We start from the raw sequence: 20,565 nt of genomic DNA, 5'->3' as shown, positions 1-20,565 counted from the left end.
TCAGAACCACATTCCAACAGTTATTGGTTTAAGTGAAATTATGCTGGTTTGATTTTATGTTCGTGTGTATTCTGAAGGTTGAAGACTACATTTTCAATTCAAAACCCCGTTGACAGTGATGAAAAGCACCTCCTTTCATGGGTTCCTTTATAGTTTCTGTAAATAGAGTGTCACATGTAGTCTTTTGCTGAAGTGCAAAAGATTTTATTATCATTGCCATATGTCTTGAAATTATTTTGAAATTTGCTGTAATTCGTAATGGTGTTCAGGCTGTATATTTAGTTCATACAGTTAAGGTTCTGGTTGGTGGCAATGCTTTCTGAATGCCAAAATTGCCCTCCTGCTGGGGCTGGATATTGCCTCGTACTTGTGCGGCACAAAATTTACTTATAAGCTGGAGTGTTGACTTGGTCTTTTTTTATTATTAGCTACAAATGGAAGTAATTATGCAGTCATCCCCACCTTTGAGTTTAGGTTGGCAGTAAAATTGTTGGATCCAGGGAATACCCTGGAAACTTAACTGCCCCGATCAGTAATGAACTTTAAAACTATGATGGAAACAAAATGACCTGGAGAAATTAAAAGTCATGGGAAATTGGCACCAAAAAAATGATGTCATGCTGACGTGTCATTGTAAATGTTGTAACGTACAAGAAAAATCAACTTGTGTTGTGAGTGCTTGCTTTTTGAAGTGCTTCAAGTATCAGAAATAAAGTATGATCTCGTTACCAGATCACCATCCACGTTGTTAATGTTGGTGTGCCCTATTACATTCAGTTGCACGGTTTAAAACAGGAAATTGTTCTCTTATTAGTCAGTTTGCTATTTAAAGAATGGAATAAACATTCTGTGTTTGTTACTTAATAGTTAAATCCATAAGGCACACAGGAAGGTCTTTGTCTCTTTTGGTCCCAAAGTATCTAATCTCAGGACCTTCCAGTGTTGACTTGCTTTCTTCCAAACACTAGCTTTTCAGAGAAGTGTCTGAATAGCCTAATTTTCTTGAAAAATATTATAAAGATGCATGGTTTATTAGTTATTATTTCAACTTTAAGGATTTCATCCTGTCACAAAATCTGAAGTGCTGGTCTTTCCTGAAGTTCTTTTTGTCTGGTTTCAGACTTTCAATGAATGAATCATAGCTGGGTGTCAGTGTTTAATTCTTTGTAGAATCTGTTGACTGAAAGTACAATAATTTTACTTTGAAAGTATTTAACATTACAGTGTTTATTGTTCAGCATTTCAAAGTGCTGCATTGTTAACTCATGAATTTTGTGACCTAGGTGTTTTATTGTAGCACATTTTGAATGAACAATTGCAATGCACAATGCAATTATTTTACCTTTATTTCCCCCTCTGTAACTGGTCTTCTGCCAATTGGGTACTTCAGTCCTGGACACAGAAGGTTTCTGATTTTTTCATAGTCATTGCATAATTTCACTGCACATCTATTATCTGTGCTCACTCCCCTGTCACTTCAGCTATTTTTTTTCAGTTGCTAACCCTTTGCGTATCCATTTAGGCGATTAGTCGCTGTAAATTCAGTGACAAGAGGTAATATTAAATTTTCAGATCAAGAGCTGGTTTTGACAGAGGAGCACTCAAATGTTGTAAACAGCTTTCAGTTCATACTTGAGGAAAATTTATTAACTGGAACCATGGTATAATGAGGAAGATTTAAGTTTTGATGAGCTTGGTAGCTATAGTGACAATGTGAAATTAGGCTGACGCCCTGCTCTTTGCAGCAGAGCAGTTTATCAGAGCCTCTCCTGTAGTGCAAATGTGGAGTTTGTTAATTGATATTTATAAGGTCATGTGATGAGCTGTCATTTCCATTTCATTTGCACAGAGCTCAGCTTGCTTCATTGTAGTACATGTGTAATTGAACGGCTTCAAGAGGCAAAAAAAATGGCAGGCATCTATCAAGTTGGCTTTTTTTTGCACGTCTATTCCACAAGGAAGGAGTTTGTCAGGAGAAAAGTGGAACACTTTTCAATATAAAGCATTCCATCTACGACATCACGAGGAATTCTGCAGATGCTGGAAATTCAAGCAACACAACTCAAAGATGCTGGTGAACGCAGCAGGCCAGGCAGCATCTCTAGGAAGAGGTACAGTCGACGTTTTGGGTCGAGACCTGACGAAGGGTCTCGGCCCGAAACATCGACTGTACCTCTTCCTAGAGGTGCTGCCTGGCCTGCTGCGTTCACCATCTACGATATGTTTCTTTTTCATTATAGTTCACCATCAGTACCAGTACAATTAGAGAGTCACTTTGTGAGAGTAATGGAACTTGTATATGTTGGAGTAATGCTAATTGTATAAAGGAGGTGACACACCAAGGCAAAGTTTCATTTAAACCCTGCTTCCAAATGTAAGGACCCTTCATCAGATCTTAAGGGTCCCAGACCTGAAACATTAACTACTTCTCTTTCCACAGATGATCTCTGAGTGTGTCCAGCATTTTCTGATTTTATTTCAGAATTCCAGCAACTGCAGATTTTTTGATTTCCAAATGGAAGGGAACTGGACTTTGCAGCTTTGAAGGGGGGAGAAAACAATAATAACTCGCATTTGTATTACTGGGAAAATGTATCACTTAAAAACATTTCCAGAGATTTTTCCTTACAGGGAGAGTTCTTCACTCTGAGCACAAGTACAGAGGAGGCAGTGGTATATCCACAATTCTTCCAGTTTGTATGTATGTATACAAGAGGGAAGGTATCATAAAACTATAAATTAATACTTTTGTGTAAATTGAGTAAATGTGTTTCAAGTTTCATATAGAACAAAACAGAAAATGACCTCTTGACATATTTTCCTGAATAAATTTATTAATGTATTCCCCTCTATTAATAAAGGGGAATGTTGCTGCTGTTTTATGATACCTGGAATAACTGTAACTCAAATATTGTCTGCCAGTTTAATTTTTCTATTTAAAGGAGGATATAATGTAAGCAAGGAAGTGCAATGGTGGGGGGGGGGGTCACCAGATTTATTCCAAGATAATTGTGATTTGTCCTTTGAGAAATAACCTCAGCAGTTTTGCTTAGACTTTCTTGGAATTAGAAGAATAAGAAGTGAACTGTTTGAAACAGGCAACGTTTTTTTAAACAGCTTCTGACATGACAGATACAAGAACGGATGGCTCATCTTGGTGGGTGTTGAGTGTCAGGGCCAATTGCAAGACAAGCAGGTGCGCATCCAGGGCTGAGATGAGAAAAACTTCCTCACCTGGAGCATGGTGATCTTTGGAAATCCCTGCCCATGGACTTCGTCAATGTTTTGTTGCTGAATGAAGACAGAGGTCGAAAGGTTTTTGGATATTTGGCGAAACCCAAGTCGTGTAGTCAGTGAAGGAAAGTATTGATGAGATAATAAAAGTCATGATCTTGAAAAAATGGCAGATTGGGTGACAGGAGTTCTAAATCACTTCTGCTTCATATTAGGTAATTTTCTTCCATCTGTTTCATCAGTAATAGTTGAGTGGAGTAACAGGTGATTCATTCAGTCTTAAAACTATAAAATCTTTGGAAGATGGAATTCAGAGTTCAAAGTAAATTTATTATCAAAGTACATACATACCACAGTTTACTACCCTGAGATTCATTTTCTTGCAGTCATTCACAGTAGAACAAAGAAATACAACAGAATCAATGAAAAAAACTACAAACAGCCAATATGCAAACGAGAAACTGCAAATACAATAAATAAATAATACTGAGAATGTGTTGTAGCATCCTTGAAAGTGAGCACATAGGTTGTCGAATCAGTTCAGAGTTGAAATGAGTGAAGATATCCACATTGGTTCAGGAAGCCTGATGGTTGAGAAGTAACAACTGGTCAAAAAGAAACCATTCATTCTATCAGACCATTGGCACGCAGAGCTTCATCCAGTTCTCTTTTGAATCTGTTTCCGCCATCCCTTTGGGCAATGGGTTCCAGACCCTAGCAAATTCAGAATCAGTATCAGGTTTATTATCAGCAGCATGTGTCGTGAGATTTGTTAACTTAGCAGCAGCAGTTCAATGCAATACATAACATAGAAGGAGAAAAAAAAATCAATTACAGTATATGCATATTGAATAGATGAAAAATCATGCAAAAACAGAAATTAATATATATTTAAAAAATGAGGTAGTGTTCATAGGTTCAATGTCCATTTAGTAATCAGATGGCAGAGGGGAAAAAGCTGTTCCTGAATCGCTGAGTGTGTGCCTTCAGGCTTTTGTACCTTCTACCTGATGGTAACAGTGAGAAAAGGTTTAATAACACTTATAAGAGTGTATTATAGACCACCAAATGGGGAGCAAGAATTGGAGGAGCAAATTTCTAAGGAGGTAGCAGATATTTGTAGTAAGCACAAGGTTGTGATTGTGGGAGATTTTAATTTTCCACACATAGACTGGGAAGCCCATACTGTAAAAGGGCTAGATGGTTTGGAGTTTGTAAAATGTGCGCAGGATAGTTTTTTGCAGTAATACATAGAGGTACCAACTAGAGATGGGGCAGTGTTGGATCTCCTGTTAGGGAATGAGATAGGTCAGGTGACAGAGGTTTGTGTTAGGGAGCACTTCGGGTCCAGTGATCACAATGCCATTAGTTTCAATATAATTATGGAGAAGGATAGGTCTGGACCCAAGGTTGAGATTTTTGATTGGAGAAAGGCTAACCTTGAGGAGATGCGAAAGGATTTAGAAGGAGTGGATTGGGACAATTTGTTTGATGGGAAGGATGTAATAGAGAAATGGAGGTCATATAAAGGTGAAATTTTGAGGGTACAGAATCTTTATGTTCCTGTTAGGTTGAAAGGAAAGGTTAAAAGTTTGAGAAAGCCATGGCTTTCAAGGGATATTGGAAACTTGGTTCGGAAAAAGAGAGATATCTACAATAAATTTAGGCAGAATGGAGTAAATGAGGTGCTCAAGGAACATAAAGAATGCAAAAAGAATCTTAAGAAAGAAATTAGAAAAGCTAAAAGAAGATACGAGGTTGCTTTGGCAAGTAAGGTGAAAATAAATCCCAAGGGTTTCTACAGTTATATTAATAGCAAAAGGATAGTGAGGGATAAAATTGGTCCCTTGGAGAATCAGAGTGGAAAGCTATGTGTGGAGCCAAAAGAGATGAGAGAGATCTTGAACAATTTCTTTTCTTCAGATATTCACTAAGGAGAAGGATATTGAATTATGTAAGGGTAAGGGAAACGGGTAGGGAAGTAATGGAAACTATAATGATTAAAGAAGGGGAAGTACTGGCACTTTTAAGGGATATAAAAGTGGATAAGTCTCCGGGTCGTGATAGGATATTCCCTAGGACCTTGAGGGAAGTTAGTGTGGAAATAGCAGGGGCTCTGACAGAAATATTTCAAATGTTATTAGAAACGAGGATGGTGCCGGAGGATTGGCGTATTGCTTATGTTGTTCCATTGTTTAAGAAGGGTTCCAAGAGTAAACCTAGCAATTATCGGCCTGTGAGTTTGACGTCAGTGGTGGGTAAATTGATGGAAAGTATTCTTAGAGATGGTATATATAATTATCTGGATAGACAGGGTCTGATTAGGAACAGTCAACATGGATTTGTGCGTGGAAGGTCATGTTTGACAAATCTTATTGAATTTTTTGAAGAGGTTACTCAGAAAGTTGATGAGGGTAAAGCGGTGGATGTTGTCTATATGGACTTCAGTAAGGCCTTTGACAAGGTTCCACATGGAAGGTTAGTTAGGAAGGTTCAATCATTCGGTAATATTGAAGTAGTAAAATGGATTCAGCAGTGGCTGGATGGGAGACGCCAGAGAGTAGTGGTGGATAACTGTTCGTCGGATTGGAGGCTGGTGGCTAGTGGTGTGCCTCAGGGATCTGTACTGGTTCCAATGTTGTTTGTCATATATATTAATGATCTGGATGATGGGGTGGTAAATTGGATTAGTAAGTATGCAGATGATACTAAGATAGGCGGAGTTGTGGATGATGAAGTAGGTTTCCAAAACTTGCAGAGAGATTTAGGCCAGTTAGAAGAGTGGGCTTAAAGATGGCAGATGGAGTTTAATGCTGATAAATGTGAGGTGCTACATTTTGGTAGGACTAATCAAAATAGGACATACATGGTAAATGGTAGAGCATTGAAGAATGCCGTAGAACAGAGGGATCTAGGAATAATGGTGCATAGTTCCCTGAAGGTGGAATCTCATGTGGATAGGGTGGTGAAGAAAGCTTTTGGTATGCTGGCCTTTATAAATCAGAGCATTGAGTATAGGAGTTGGGATGTAATGTGAAATTGTACAACGCATTGGTAAGGCCAAATTTGGAGTATTGTGTAAAGTTCTGGTCACTGAATTATAGGAAAGATGTCAACAAAATAGAGAGAATACAGAGAAGATTTACTATAATGTTACCTGGGTTTCATCACCTAAGTTACAGAGAAAGGTTGAACAAGTTGGGTCTTTATTCTTTGGAACATAGAAGGTTGAGGGGGGACTTGATAGAGGTGTTTAAAATTATGAGGGGGATAGATAGAGTTGGTGTGGATAGGCTTTTTCCATTGAGAGTAGGGGAGAATCAAACAAGAGGACATGAGTTGAGAGTTAAAGGGCAAAAGTTTAGGGGTAACATGAGGGGGATCTTCTTTACTCAGAGAGTGGTAGCTGTGTGGAACGAGCTTCCAGCAGAAGTGGTTGAGGCAGGTTTCATATTGTCATTTAAAGTTAAATTGGATAGTTGTATGGACAGGAAAGGAATGGAGGATTATAGGCTGAGTGCAGGTCGGTGGGACCAGGTGAGAGTAAGCGTTCGGCACGGACTAGAGGGGCTGAGATGGCCTGTTTCCGTGCTGTAATTGTTATATAGTTAAAAGGGCATGCCCTGGGTGCTGGAGGTCCTTAATAATGGACACTGCCTTTCTGAGACAACACTCCTTGAAGATGTCCTGGGTACTTTGTAGGCTACTACCCAAGATGGAGCCTACTAAATTTATGACTCTTTGCAGCTTCTTTCAGTTCTGTGCTGTAGCCTTCCCACCTCCCCCACCCGCCCCCCCATATCAGACAGTGATGCAGCCTGTCAGAATGCTCTTCACTGTACATCTATATACATCTATAGTGTATTTGTTGACATACCAAACTCCTACAGACTACTAATGAAGTATAATTGCTGTCTTGCCTTCTTTATAGCTGCATCGATATGTTGGGACCAGGTTAGATCCTCAGAGATCTTGACACCCAGGAACTTGAAGCTGCTCACTCTCTCCATTACTGATCCCTCTATGAGGATTGGTATGTGTTCCTTCATCTCACCCTTCCTGAAGTCCACAATCAGTTGTTTTGTCTTACTGATGTTGAGTGCAAAGTTGTTGCTATGACACCACTCCATTAGTTGGCATATCTAGCTCCTGTACACCCTTTTGTCGCCATCTGAGATTCTACCAACAATGGTTGTATCATCAGCAAATTTATAGATGGTATTTGAGCTATGCTTAGCCACACAGTCATAGGTATAGAGAGGGTAGAGCAGTGGGCTGAGCACACACCCCTGTGGTGTACCAGTGTTTATAGCCAACGAGGAGGAGGTGTTGTCACCAATCTGCACAGAATGTGGTCTTTTGCTTAGAAAGTCGATGATCCAATTGCAGAGGCCCAGGTTCTGTAACTTCTCAATCAGGATTGTGGGAATGATGGTGTTAAATGCTGAACTATAGTCAATGAACAGCATCCTGACATATGTGTTTGTATTGTCCAGGTGGTCTAAAGCCGTGTGGAGAGCCATTGAGATTGCGTCTGTCGTTGACCTATTGTGGCGATAGGCAAATTGCAGTGGGTCCAGGATCCTTGCTGAGGCAGGAGTTCAGTTTAGTCATGACTAACCTTTCAAAGCATTTCATCACTGTAGATGTGAGTGCTACTGGGCAACTCACATTATTCTTCTTAGGCACTGGTATAATTGTTGCCTTTTTGAATCAAGTGGGAATCTCCCCCCATAGCAGTGAGAGATTGAAAATGTCCTTGACTACTCCCGCCAGTTGGTTGGCACCAGTTTTCAGAGCCTTACCAGGTACTCCGGGGCCTTCCACCTTGTGAGGGTTCACCCTCTTTAAAGACAGACTAACATTGATTTCCAAGACTGAGATCACAGATCACTTGTGCAGCAGGATTTTCACAGCTGTAGTTATATTTTCTCTTTCAAAGCAGGCATAGAAGGTGTTGAGTTTATCTGGTAGTGAAACATCGCTGCCATTCATGCTATTGGGTTTCAATTTGCAGGAAGAAATGTCTTTTAAATCTCTCCAGAGTTGTCGTACATCTCTACAAGTCATACCTGGCTTTCTGGGTCACCAGCCTTGAACGATGCACCTCCTGGTTCATCCACGGCTGTTGGTTTGGGAATGAACTGCAAGTCCTTGTGGGCACAAACCCATCCACAGAGGTTTTAACGAAGTCAGTAACAACTGCAGCACACTCAATTGTCGCACATATTTGTATTAAAGTTTTTATTTTTTTTCCAATCACTTCAGTTCCTTTTGGATATTAATCGCTCTACTATTATATTAAGGTCATTCATAATTTTGAACATCTTTAGCACCACTCCAGTTGGTCTTTTCAAGAACAATTCCATCTTTCCCAGTTTCTATTTAACAGAATTCCTTCACCTCCACACATTACCTAGTAAATCTCTTTTGGACCTTGGAAGTTTTTCTGTCTGTTTAGGGTGATGCCCACAATGGAATGAATACAACAGTCCGATTGATTTGTAAGCAGTTCTTTGTGAACATCTGTCATAACTTATTTGATTTTGTCCTTTGTCTTAACAGAACCGAATATTAATTCCAACTTTCTACACAGTTTGTGCTTTTACTTGTAAAGTTTTTTATTCATGCTTCTGTTATGTTTTGCTGCCTCTCTTCTTAAGTTGTATCACTTTATTTATGTTGTCCCTTCTCATTCTTCCAAACAAATTCAATCACTTCACACATCATGGTGTTTCATTACATTTGTTTTGTGTTATCTTTTTAATGGGTCTGTTGATGACCTGTCTTCTTCAATGTTTGTCATTTACCACATTTTGGCATTAACTGCAGCCTTTGATATCACGTCCTGTAAACTGAAGTCCAGGTCATCTAATTTTATGATGGGGACCAGTAGTTTGTGATCACTGATAATGAGTATTGTGTTCAGTTCTGGACACCATGGAGGGAGGAACTGATGAAGGATGTCAGCAACTTAGTTTCCCCCATTGATGCAGCTGTACCTGCTGAGTTCCTCTCACACAGGGGTTCCCAAACTTTTTTATGTCATGGACCCTTAGCATTAGCCAAGGGGTCTGTGGACCCCAGTTTGGGAACCCCTGCTCTAGCAGATTGTTTGTTATAAAATGCTGTTACTACCTACGGTGGTGCTTCCATTTCCAAACTCTTGTCTATTCCTGTTCTATTTGCCTTTCATGCTGTAATTATATGTGATTTGACACACCCCAGAGAATGATGCTATTTCTGTGTGGCTGTAAGATTATTATCATGCTGAAATGCAAGAATAATCAATTACTCAATGAAAGTCTATTGAAATCATATTTGTAGGTTTTAATTTGATTAATTTATTTAAAAAAGTGCATCAGTTATTACTCCTTAATATTTGGCAATAAAAATCAATTTACGTGACAGCTTTATTTTGTACAGCGGCTGTGTATGTATGTAAAGTAGCTGATTATAGTGATATAAACTGAAAATTATGGTCTGGTTGTTATTAGCATAAACAGAATCTTTTCTTGCTTGGGACCAGGAATATAGGATTGAGCCTTTGTGCTTAGAAAGCCATGAATGAGAATGTGACTGACTATGTATAAAATCACAAAGGGCAAAGAGCAGGTCACTGCACAGTCCTTGTTTCAGTGTTAGGGAATCAAGAGCTAGAGGACGTGGGTTTGAGGTGTGAGGCGAGAGATTAAATAGGAACATGGGGGATGGGGCAGCTTCACAGATGGAAGAGTGTACCTGAATGAGCTGCTAGACGAAGTGGCTGAAGCAGGCAAATAAACAACGTTAACAACAGGAATTCTGCAGATGCTGGAAATTCAAGCAACACACATAAAAGTTGCTGGTGAACGCAGCAGGCCAGGCAGCATCTCTAGGAAGAGGTGCAGTCAACGTTTCAGGCCAAGACCCTTCGTCAGAACTTCGTTAGTCCTGACGAAGGGTCTCGGCCTGAAATGTCGACTGCACCTCTTCCTAGAGATGCTGCCTGGCCTGCTGCGTTCACCAGCAACTTTTAAATAAACAACGTTGAAAGGTTACTTGGACAGATACATGTATCGGAAAGGTTTAGAGGTACATGCGCCAAATGCAGGTAACTGGGGCTAGCTGAAATGGGAATCTTGGTTAGCATGGTCCATTTCTTCGCTGTATGACTCATGACCAGTGACTGGGTTCATTATATTTCCCTGTAATTCTGGAAACCATCTGGAAAATAAAAAAAAATCTATCTGCCTTTGAACTTCAACAAGTGATCAATCAGCATTTGTGGATAAGTTTCAAATTTCTTTCAAACTTTGTTCATACCTGTGTGTCCTAAACTTGCTCTTAAAATGCTTGGCCCCAATTTTGAGACAATACTGCCCTTGATCCCAACTCCCTCAAATGATTGGATTGGCTTTTCTCATTACCACCTCAATTCTTTTTTTATTACTTATTACACAGAAGCCATTTTGTCCAGGGAAGCAACCCCATCAGATCTACTCCCTGCATCCCAACCGCTTCTTCTATCTCCCAGCTGTTTATCAACCCTCCTTTAATTCTTTTACTTCTCAGTTATTTTAAAGGGAGAGTTATGATGCCTATTCAACCTACCATCATGTCTCTGGCATTGAGAGGAAATTGGGGAAAATCCACAAGGTCACAGGGAGAGCCAGCAAACTTCACACATGCAGCACCAAAGACTCAGCATCAGGCCAGGGTTACTGCGGCTGTGTGGTGTCAACAATCAATTCACATACTGAATGATTGTATTAAATAAAAATGGCATACAATGTTGTTTAAGTTATTCACTGAATTTATTGTTCATTGGATAATAAACTATTATCTAATTGTTATCAAATCATGACTTTTATACGCAAGGTACACTATATATTTTAATTTGTATACCATATGAAGGATAGATTCAAATATAGCTGCCCTTATAGACAACTACAATCAAATTGCTCTATCTCCAACTAAATTCCAGGGAGTACAACAATTTCTGTGTAATTTTCCTTCATAACTTAACTTTTAGACTCCAAATATTAAGAATCAATCTTGCACTCCCTCCGTATACTAACAGTTTTCCCAAGGTACAGTGCTCAGAAACTTCTAACTGAACTCCTTTTATGATTTAATGAGGAGTTTACAAAGCTGCAACTTCTGTTCCTTGTACTCTGGCCCTAAACATCATTATTCCATTAGCATTATACTAGTTTTCTAAACTTCCTTAAGCCACTTTAACACTCTTCAGACCTGCACAGCTTGTTGATAATCATCCTTCAGAAATTAATCTATACTATCGCTTTAGGGTGTGTACACACACACACACACACACACACACACACACATTTAATACAGATTTGATTAATTCTGAAAAGCAGATAAGGCTGGCTGCTTTGTAAAGCTTGGCTTGGCTCTGTCAAGTTCCTTATAAAAGGAAAAAGATAATTGTGTACAATTTTTCATTTTGAAGGAACAGTTCTCAACTTCTCAACTTAATAGAATATTGGCATTAGCAATTCAAACATTTATTATATTGCCACTTAAAAGTTGTTTTAAAACTTTGGGATGGAAACCATTAAGTAGTGAAGGAATTACACTCAGTTGCATTTTTCCCATTTATTTTTATTATCTCTTGAGATTCATTCCCTCTGCCCCACCACCCCTTGACTGTCTGCTCCTTTTCCAGATTGCTATTCATTTCCTCTTTTGCAAGTACCATTGCCAATAACAAATGAACTAGTCTGTTGTTGCTTTATTTTCTGTTTCCAATGTGTCTGCACTGCTCCTAACCATCATCCTGCTTGCATTCTCATAAACCTTGTTTGTTGATTCTGATATCTTTCTGTAATTTCTTCACATTATTGTTGTACCACTTGCCATCTGTTTAGTCACCTCAGATGGCTCATAGTATCTCTCCCAGTTTAAAAGTTTTGTTTGTTTTTTAGACTCTTGTATACTTTTTCTGCTTGGGTTTATTTTGTCCAGTGCTGCATTTTCTTTGACAAATGGAGCTTGCTTCTCTAAGTGATTTGTATTGGTTCAGTATTAAAGTCCTTTGAAGACCTTGCATTGTTTTTTCAGCTATAATTATTTTCCCCTGTTGATTAAGCTAACCTTACAAGTCTACCTTCTGGTGTATGTTGGCTGGATTTCAACATTTTCAAACCACACACATTCAAGTTGCAGGAAACATTATTATCAGAACTAATTGTCTTAAGTTGATGAATTTCCCATGGTCTTGACTGTCTCTGAAAGGAATTAAATCTTGGTTTGTTAAAACATGCTGAAAGATTGCAATCCCTTGTCTTACTAAGAATGACATGTAACACTATTCAGGTTATCCGTTGAATTTATTGTTGGGACTGTTATCAAATCATGATTTTAAAATAGTCTATCCGTAAGATGTATGAGGATGTTTTAATCTATTAAAATTATATAGCATTTGAGTGATAGATTGAAATTATAATTGCACTTTCTAATGTATTTCTAGTGATGTATTGCCAGGATCAATCAAACCATGATGCCTGACTGATATTTTGCTCACAGAGTTGTCATTATCTATAACACTGTGGCAGAAACATCATCTGTGCTCTGAATTACCCTAATAATTATCCATTCGTTGCATAATAAAAACGCAGCAGCTTGATCAAATCCAACACAAAAATGTGCCCACTGATGCCTGTGCCACACCACTAACAAAATTACACCAAGGACATCATGCAGCAATATCTTTCTATAGCAGTTTTATTTTATTTTTTTTTATGCTTTGCATTTTCTTAGTTGTCATTTTAAAACTACACGGTCAATGCCTAATTTGATGCTCTGTTCCTGAAGCCAAGCCTGTTAAAGGATACCTGCCTTTCTGCCTATAAATATTATTAATACAGTCAGGGTAAATAGAATAGCTGTCTCGTGGTGGTAGATGCACGACGTATCTATATTGTCTCTTGCACATAGGTGCAGATTTGAAGTCATCATTCTAATAAAGTGATGAAAGTAATCTTGAAGTCACTATGCTAATTGAAAGATTATGCGTCTCTGGTAATATCTGATGATACCATTTAATTAAGAATGAAATGAAATCAGAACATCACCTGTGTTTCACTGAAGTAAGCAATCATGTTTTATGCCAAACTTTAGATTGCCTGTACTTTAGTAACTTCAAGGTAACATTTAAATTGACCAGCAGTCTTCAGAATTTGTGGTGTGCATGTCTGTACAATGGAGAAAACCTTCTGTAAAGATTCACTCAAAATCAGCATTTGAGGCACACTCTTCAGTTGCAGTATTGAGGTTGAAATTCCTGTGTTTTTTCCAAATATTTATTGGTTTCTATATAGCAGACTCATTTTGCCAGCAACTTTTATGTGTGTTGTATGTTAATACCTTTCTCCCGAGTGTTTATTGGTGAATTCATAGCCTGTCTGAAGGATTAAATGGAGAGCCTGTATAAAATGGTTTCAGCCATCATATGATGATCTGTTTCTTGGTAAATACCACACTAGGTTTAATTGCAATGTTTACATGACTGCTAAGCTGCACTGATTACTTGATGTTGCAGAATTAGTTTGGTCAGTATACATGCTGAAAATATGAATTATTGCCCAGTTAGTTTCTGCTCTTTCCCCACTGTCAATGCAGTGTCAACATTGTAGCTTTCTTAGGTTTGTGTAGCATTCTGATTTGAAGAACTGAAGTTGTTATTTGAACTTGTGATGTTTTATGGAGGTGTGAAGAGGAAACACAATCCTGAATCAAAGGAGGAGATACTAAGGGACATGAGCAAAGAAAAATCATCTGCATTGAGTTTTATGGGGTGTAGAAAGACAAAATTAATTCCAGCATATGCAAAATTAAGAGAAGCCACAAAGAACAAGAGTTTGAGGTTGGCTTGGTTCTGTGTGGTGCATGATAGTGATGAAGGTTAAGGCAGCGAAAGCATTTGAAAATCGGATGAGAATTCAAATCTGCAGGTTTGGACACTGCTGCTAATTTATAGCAACAAGGGCAGAAAGGATGAATGAGGCTGATTACTCGCCCTCCCTGAATGTTAAAGCTTTGGATGGTCATGGAAGTCATGGAAGTCATTGCATCTGGATGTGTTAGACATACAGCTGTCAATTTCCATTGGTGGATTGGTTACGATGCAAACAGAGATGGATGTTGCTGGAGAGAAGTATAAAACTTTCATGAGGGAGAGAACATGGGCTAGGAAATTCAATTCATTTCAGATTTAATATAAAAATAATTAACCATTTTGGTTCAGCCTGAGACATTGTCTAGGAAGTGAGTCCATGCCAAAGGAGCAGAAATTGTAGTAAGTGGTAAGATCCGAGGCTTTGATTTTCCCACTTGTTTCACTGTAGGAAATTGCCACTTGTCTGAGACTGGTTGCTGGCAAAACAGTCTGCTAGTACAGAATCAACAGAGAAAACAAGAGCCATAATGAGGAACAAATGTCCTGAAATCTGACTCCACTTTTGCAGATGATTTTTACAAAGAAGAGGATTGTGAAGTGGAAAAAGAGTGGCCCTGAAGGAACTCCAGCGGTGACGGAGAGTTGTTTCAGATGTAATGCCCATGAGCTTAGAAACTGATATATGAATGGAATCAAGCAAGGCAGTTCAACAACTCTTTGTATTAGAGAAGGACAAAGGGTGTGGAGGATGGGTTGAGGAAGGATGGAGTGTAGTGCAGTCTACAGCATTGTGTAGAGATTTCTTTTATTACAAAAATAAATTTTGATACATGCAAGAAATACAAAATAAGAGTGCATGTCTTTTTTTGTTTTCAAAGTATCATTCGGTTTGTACATTCATAATGTTACTGGATCAGTACATTTGTAGTGTTAACTCATAATATGTACAAGGCGCTAAGTGTTTGAAAGACTCTTACACGGGATCAAGTGGTGTCTAGTAGCAACAGAACTCCCTCCCCACAAAGCCATTGCATTTTTATTTACTGGAAGACCAAGTTTCAAACAGTGCCTCCCACTGGATTGATGTGGCCTGTTGGTACAACAGGAGTGGTGGTAACTTGATTTGAGTGGATCCAGCAAGATGAACTTTTAGAAAAAGACTCATCACCAAACAAATTTTTAAAAAGCATAAATATAAAAAAAAGATAATGAATGTACATTGGAACATTTCCCAGAAGTTGGAATTTGAAATAAGTTGCTTGGTCTCCCAACACATCAACCAGAATGTGTGAGCAATAGATCTGTTCATTTCCTGTGATTGAATGTGGACTGAATCCCTTGTGTAGTCTAACATATGTATTGAAGCCAATGCTCTTCTCCGGATTTAATTAAAAATATTTTTCCATGTAGTCTTCCATTGTGACCATAGAGTGGATCAGAATCAGAATCAGGTGTAATATAACTGGCATGTGCTGTGAAATTTTGTTGTTCTGCAGCAGCAGTACATTGCAGTACATAATAGGAATAAAATTCTTAAAATTACAATAAGTATATGTAAAAATTAAATTAAATATATAGTTCAAAAAGAGATTTTAAAAAAATGTGAGGTAGTGATTATGGGTTGATTGTCCATTTAGAAATTTGATGGTGGAGGGGTAGAGGCTATTCCTGAAACACTTGAGTGTGTGTCTTCAGGCTCCTGTATAACCACCTTGATGGTAACATAGAGATGAGAGCATGCCCTGCGTGATGGGAGCTTATTTACTTATTTAGAGATACAGCACTGAATAGGCTCTTTTAGCCTTTCGAACTGCACCACCCAGCAACCCCAACAAACCTGACTTAACCCAAGTCTAATCACGGGACAATTTATAGTGACCAATTAACCTACCCGGTATGTTTTTGAATGGGGGGTGGAAATTGGAGCACCTGGAGAGAAAACCCATGTATTCCACAGGGAGGATGTCCAGACTGCTTAGAGGACACTGGGATGGAACTCCAAAATCCAATGCCCCGAGATGTAATCGCGTCACACTAACTGCAACGTTACTGTGGTGCCTGGGGGTCCTTAATGATGGATGCCACTTTTTTGTGGCATTGCCTTTTGAAGATGTCCTTGAAGGTGCACTGTATGTTCAATTAATGAAGGAATCACAAACAGTAAATACTGCAGTACTTGGACTGCAAAAATTTTGCTTGTAATGGCATCTGTAAATTTAACCAAAAAGACCAATCTTAATGGAGAACATGGTCAAGTTAGGCGTGTCATCACTCTGAAACACTTCTTTACTGTGGTGCAACAACTCCTCTCCAATGAACTTTGGGATGGAGTATAGCTAACCCATAGATCAAGTAGGAAACCATTCAACTTTTATTAAGCACCAAGGTTACCCCAACGTTCTTACAGTATGTAGATTGCACTTGTGAATGGGTACTTTCAGAGACTAAGTTCCAAAGCATTACTTACACATTTAATGAAGTCTACAAGAGGACTGGTTTTATGTTGAGTATCCACAAACCAAAGGTCCTTCTGGGTAGCTGTCAGCATTTATCTCCTGTGTGTTTCAGAGATGTGAACTGCCTGCAGCACTGAAAACACATCAGCACTGTTTCCATAAAACCTAAATCCACTGACAGGATAAGTGAACCAATATAACTTTTTTTCCCATCCAACCTACTTAGTATTGATGTACAGTGGGTTCTGATGGGTAGGGTTTGTTGGTACCAGTCTCACAAAGCAGGAATGCCAAACGGAGCTCCAGTAGTAGGCAGAGCAAATGATTTAAGGATGTTCACACTATCAGTTAACACGTATTATCTTCACCAACTCACGGCATCCTCTGAAGGTGTGTTTGGGTCGGTATTGAAATTAGAGGGCCCAGCGTCAGTGGTAAGAGGAATGAGCGACTTGTCTGTCTCATCAAGCACTTCCCCACCCATGGTCGGGTTCGTGGGCCCCAGATTTGCCTTATGACCCTCCCAAGAGATAACAGAACTGGACTGGAAACAAGTCACCCCTGAACCTGAGGGAGAGCGAACAAGATAATGATTTGGATAATGCCAATGAATTAGTTCTTAGCAAAATGAAAATTGAGCCTGCAGTAACATTGAGATGGGCCTCGTTTTGAATTGTTGATTAATATTATTTTGATTGGCTCTGTTACAGTACAGTTATTAGGAAATATACAAGCATTTTAGTTTTTGTTTTGCAACCTATTTTGAATTCCTTTGGTATTTTGAACTTGTAGTGTATTATTGTCAGGCATTATTGTGCCCTATTTTGTCTGAAATTGCACACACGCCTCCCAGTTGGGGTCATTTTTGTTTCTGACTTGGCAGGTTCTGGAGGCGGTATGGTAGCATAGTGGTTAGTGTAACACAATTACAGTCCCAGCAACCTGGGTTCAATGCCGCTGCTTTTTGTAAGGAGTTTGTCTGTTCTCCCTGTAACCGTGTGGGTTTCCTCTGGGTTCCTCGCACATTCTAAGGATGAAGGAGTAGTAGGTTATTGGTCACATGGGTGTAATTGGGCATTGTGGGCTCATTGGGCCGGCAGGAATTGTAACCATTCTACATCTCTAAAATAAATAAAATAAAATCCCAGCTATTTGAGCTAAAATAAACAGGCTGACACACCTGTTTGAGGGAGTGCTTGCTACACTTTTGGGAGAAGTTAAACCAAGCAATAAAAAAACATAGAAAATATTCTGTGCCATGATTTCCAAAAGAAAATAGTGAATTGAAATAGAAAATAGAATAAGTCTCCACCAAGGTAGTGGTGGAAGCAGATAAGATGGTGGTGTTTAAGAGGCGTTTAGAAAGACGCATGATACAGTTACAGCCCTACTGTGTTTTCATATGCCCTGCTGCTACCTAGAAGAGTTCCTATTGCCAATAGTCACTATGTCACTTTATCATTTCCTGCCAGTTACGTTATGTTCAGATACTCCTGCAACTAGCATCACTTATGTACATGCAGTCACTGTATGTGCAGCATATAAGCTAATTTTGTGTATATACGGCCACACTCTACAGTTACTTGTGCATTGTTTTATGTGATTGGTTTTTATATTTATTGTATTTTTTATGCTCATTGTATTTTTTATGCTGCATTGGATCTGGAGTAAGAATCATTTTGCTCTCTACACGTGTACTGAAAAATTACAATAAATATTATTGAAGTTTGAGTCCTGAATATGCAGGGAATAGAGGTATAAGGACCATTTGCAGACAGAAGAGATTTAGGTTAATTTGGCACTGTTGGCAGAGGAGCATGTTCTGTGTTAAAATGACCAAGGCAGTCATCTCCGTGGTGTGGCCAAGATTTATCTTCAATCAAGATTTCTAAATTATCTGCTTATTATCACAGTGTGCACAGTTTAGTTTTGTGCTTTCCTCAGAAGCGTGTGGAAAAAGCTATATAAATGAAAATTTTCCTTGGGATTGGATGGAACAAAGATGAGTTTAATGAAACTTCCAATGAAACAACATGGGCAGGCTTATTCGAAGGATTAACCTGAAGATAATTAGTAACTTTAATCAATTTAAGATTTCATTTGGTTACATTGTAGTGTTAGCCCTAGAAAGGACAACATTGACAGAAGTAAAATAGTGTGAATGGTAGAAATCTAAAATAAAACAAGCTGTTGGAAACACTCAGCAAGTTTGGCCACAGCTGTGGTGAGAGGCTCAGAGTTAACATTTCCAGTTAATCAAAATTCAGCAGATCCATCTGCCAATCATTAAATATATGCATTTGAAAATAAAACGCCAACATAAAAACAGTGGGTTGCCGAACCACTGCAGAAACTGGAAAGGATGCTACAGTAATAGGAAATATCAGGCTTGGAAGAGTGTCATAAGCTAATATGAACTACAATGCCAGTAACTTCGGAAATCTGCCAAGTCTCTCATTGCTGCATTAATAAGCTCCCTTTTTCTCTCTTTCATTTCAGTTCCCAATAGAAACAGAACAAGTAAAATCATTCACTCATTCATGTATGCTAAAGATATGGCTTGGTTTCAAAGTCTAAACCGTTGGAAAATGATCACCAACCAATCAAAGCTTTGTTTGGAGACATTGGCTTGGACAAGCTCAGACTGTCAGCCACATATCTCCTGATAGATGTTTATTTTCAGATTTGAAATTCTGCATTGATTGAACTGAACCCCAATTTCCCCACGTACACTGCTGTTAAGGCATACGGTTCATAACTACCTGCAGATTTTCGTGACTTAATCTGTCTTGATCTAACACAAATAAGTTCTGAATATACATTAAGTGGCCATTTTATTAGATGCAGGAGTGCAGATGCTCTTCTGCACACCACTGTTGAAACGTGTGATTATTTGCCTTATTTTCAGCTTTAACCAATCTGGCCATTCTCCTCTGTCCTCTCTCATCAACAAAGTGCTTTTGCCCACAGAACTGCCTCTCACTGGATATATTTTTGTCTTTCACACCATTCTCTGTAAACTCCAGAGACCGTTGTGTGTGAAAATCCCAGGAAATCAGCAGTTTCTGAGATACGCAGCCACCTGATCTGGCACCAACAAACATTCATAAGAACATAAGAAATAGGAGCAAGAATAGGCCATCTAGCCCATCGAGCCTGCTCCGCCATTCAATAAGATCATGGCTGATCTAATCCTGGACTCATCTCCACCTACCTGCATTTTCCCCATAACTGTTAATTCCCCAACTATATAAAAATCTATCCAACCTTGTCTTAAAAGTTTTTTCCACAGTCAAAGTCACTGAGATTTCATTTCCTCACCATTCTGTTGTTTGGTATGAACAACAACTGAACCTCTTGATCATCTCTACAAGCTTTTATGCACTGAGTTACTGCCATATGATTGGCTGATTAGATATTTGCATTAATGAGCAGGTGTAGCTAATAAAGTTCGACTGAATGTAAGTGTGTGATGACATGAAGCTGTCTGAACTCGTACTGACACATAGAGATCAGAAAAAAAGATGAAGGAACAGGACGGGTTTCAGGAATTGAGAATTAGAGGGCATAGGGTTGAGGTGAGAGCGAAAAAATTTAATAGTGACCTGGAGGAGCACAATTTCCACACAGAGAATGGTGTGTGTCTGAAATGAGGTGCCAGAGAAAGTAGCTGAGTGAGTGATATTAATATTTAAAAGACATTTAGACAAAAATGTGGATAGGAAATGTTAAAGTCAAAGCTTATTGTCATATCTACAAGTGCAATATAAAACTTGCAGCAGCATTATGTCAAACTGCACATAAGACAGAATCAAAGAAAAACTTGAACATAACAATATCCAAGAAAGGACACAATTAGAGTGGAAAAAAGCAAAGTGCACTGTAGTGCAATGTGGTCATTGAGATTAGCTCTCGTGAGTTCTCAGTTTCTGGTTTGACATGTGGCACACTCTACACTTTATGAACATGTTA

At 38.8% G+C, this 20,565-nt stretch overlaps 1 protein-coding gene across 6 annotated transcripts in view; it reads left to right on the top strand.

Annotated features, from left to right (window-relative positions):
* Window positions 1-20,565, top strand: part of LOC140197677 (adhesion G protein-coupled receptor L3-like) — a 587,218-nt gene that overhangs the window by 272,680 nt on the left and 293,973 nt on the right. The gene's annotated exons all lie outside the window — the stretch shown is intronic.

This window comes from Mobula birostris, chromosome 5 (genome assembly GCF_030028105.1).
Source record: "Mobula birostris isolate sMobBir1 chromosome 5, sMobBir1.hap1, whole genome shotgun sequence".
Lineage (NCBI taxonomy): Eukaryota > Metazoa > Chordata > Chondrichthyes > Myliobatiformes > Myliobatidae > Mobula > Mobula birostris.
Note: the sequence above shows the minus strand (reverse complement) of the source record. Positions and strands in the feature narration are given on the sequence as shown.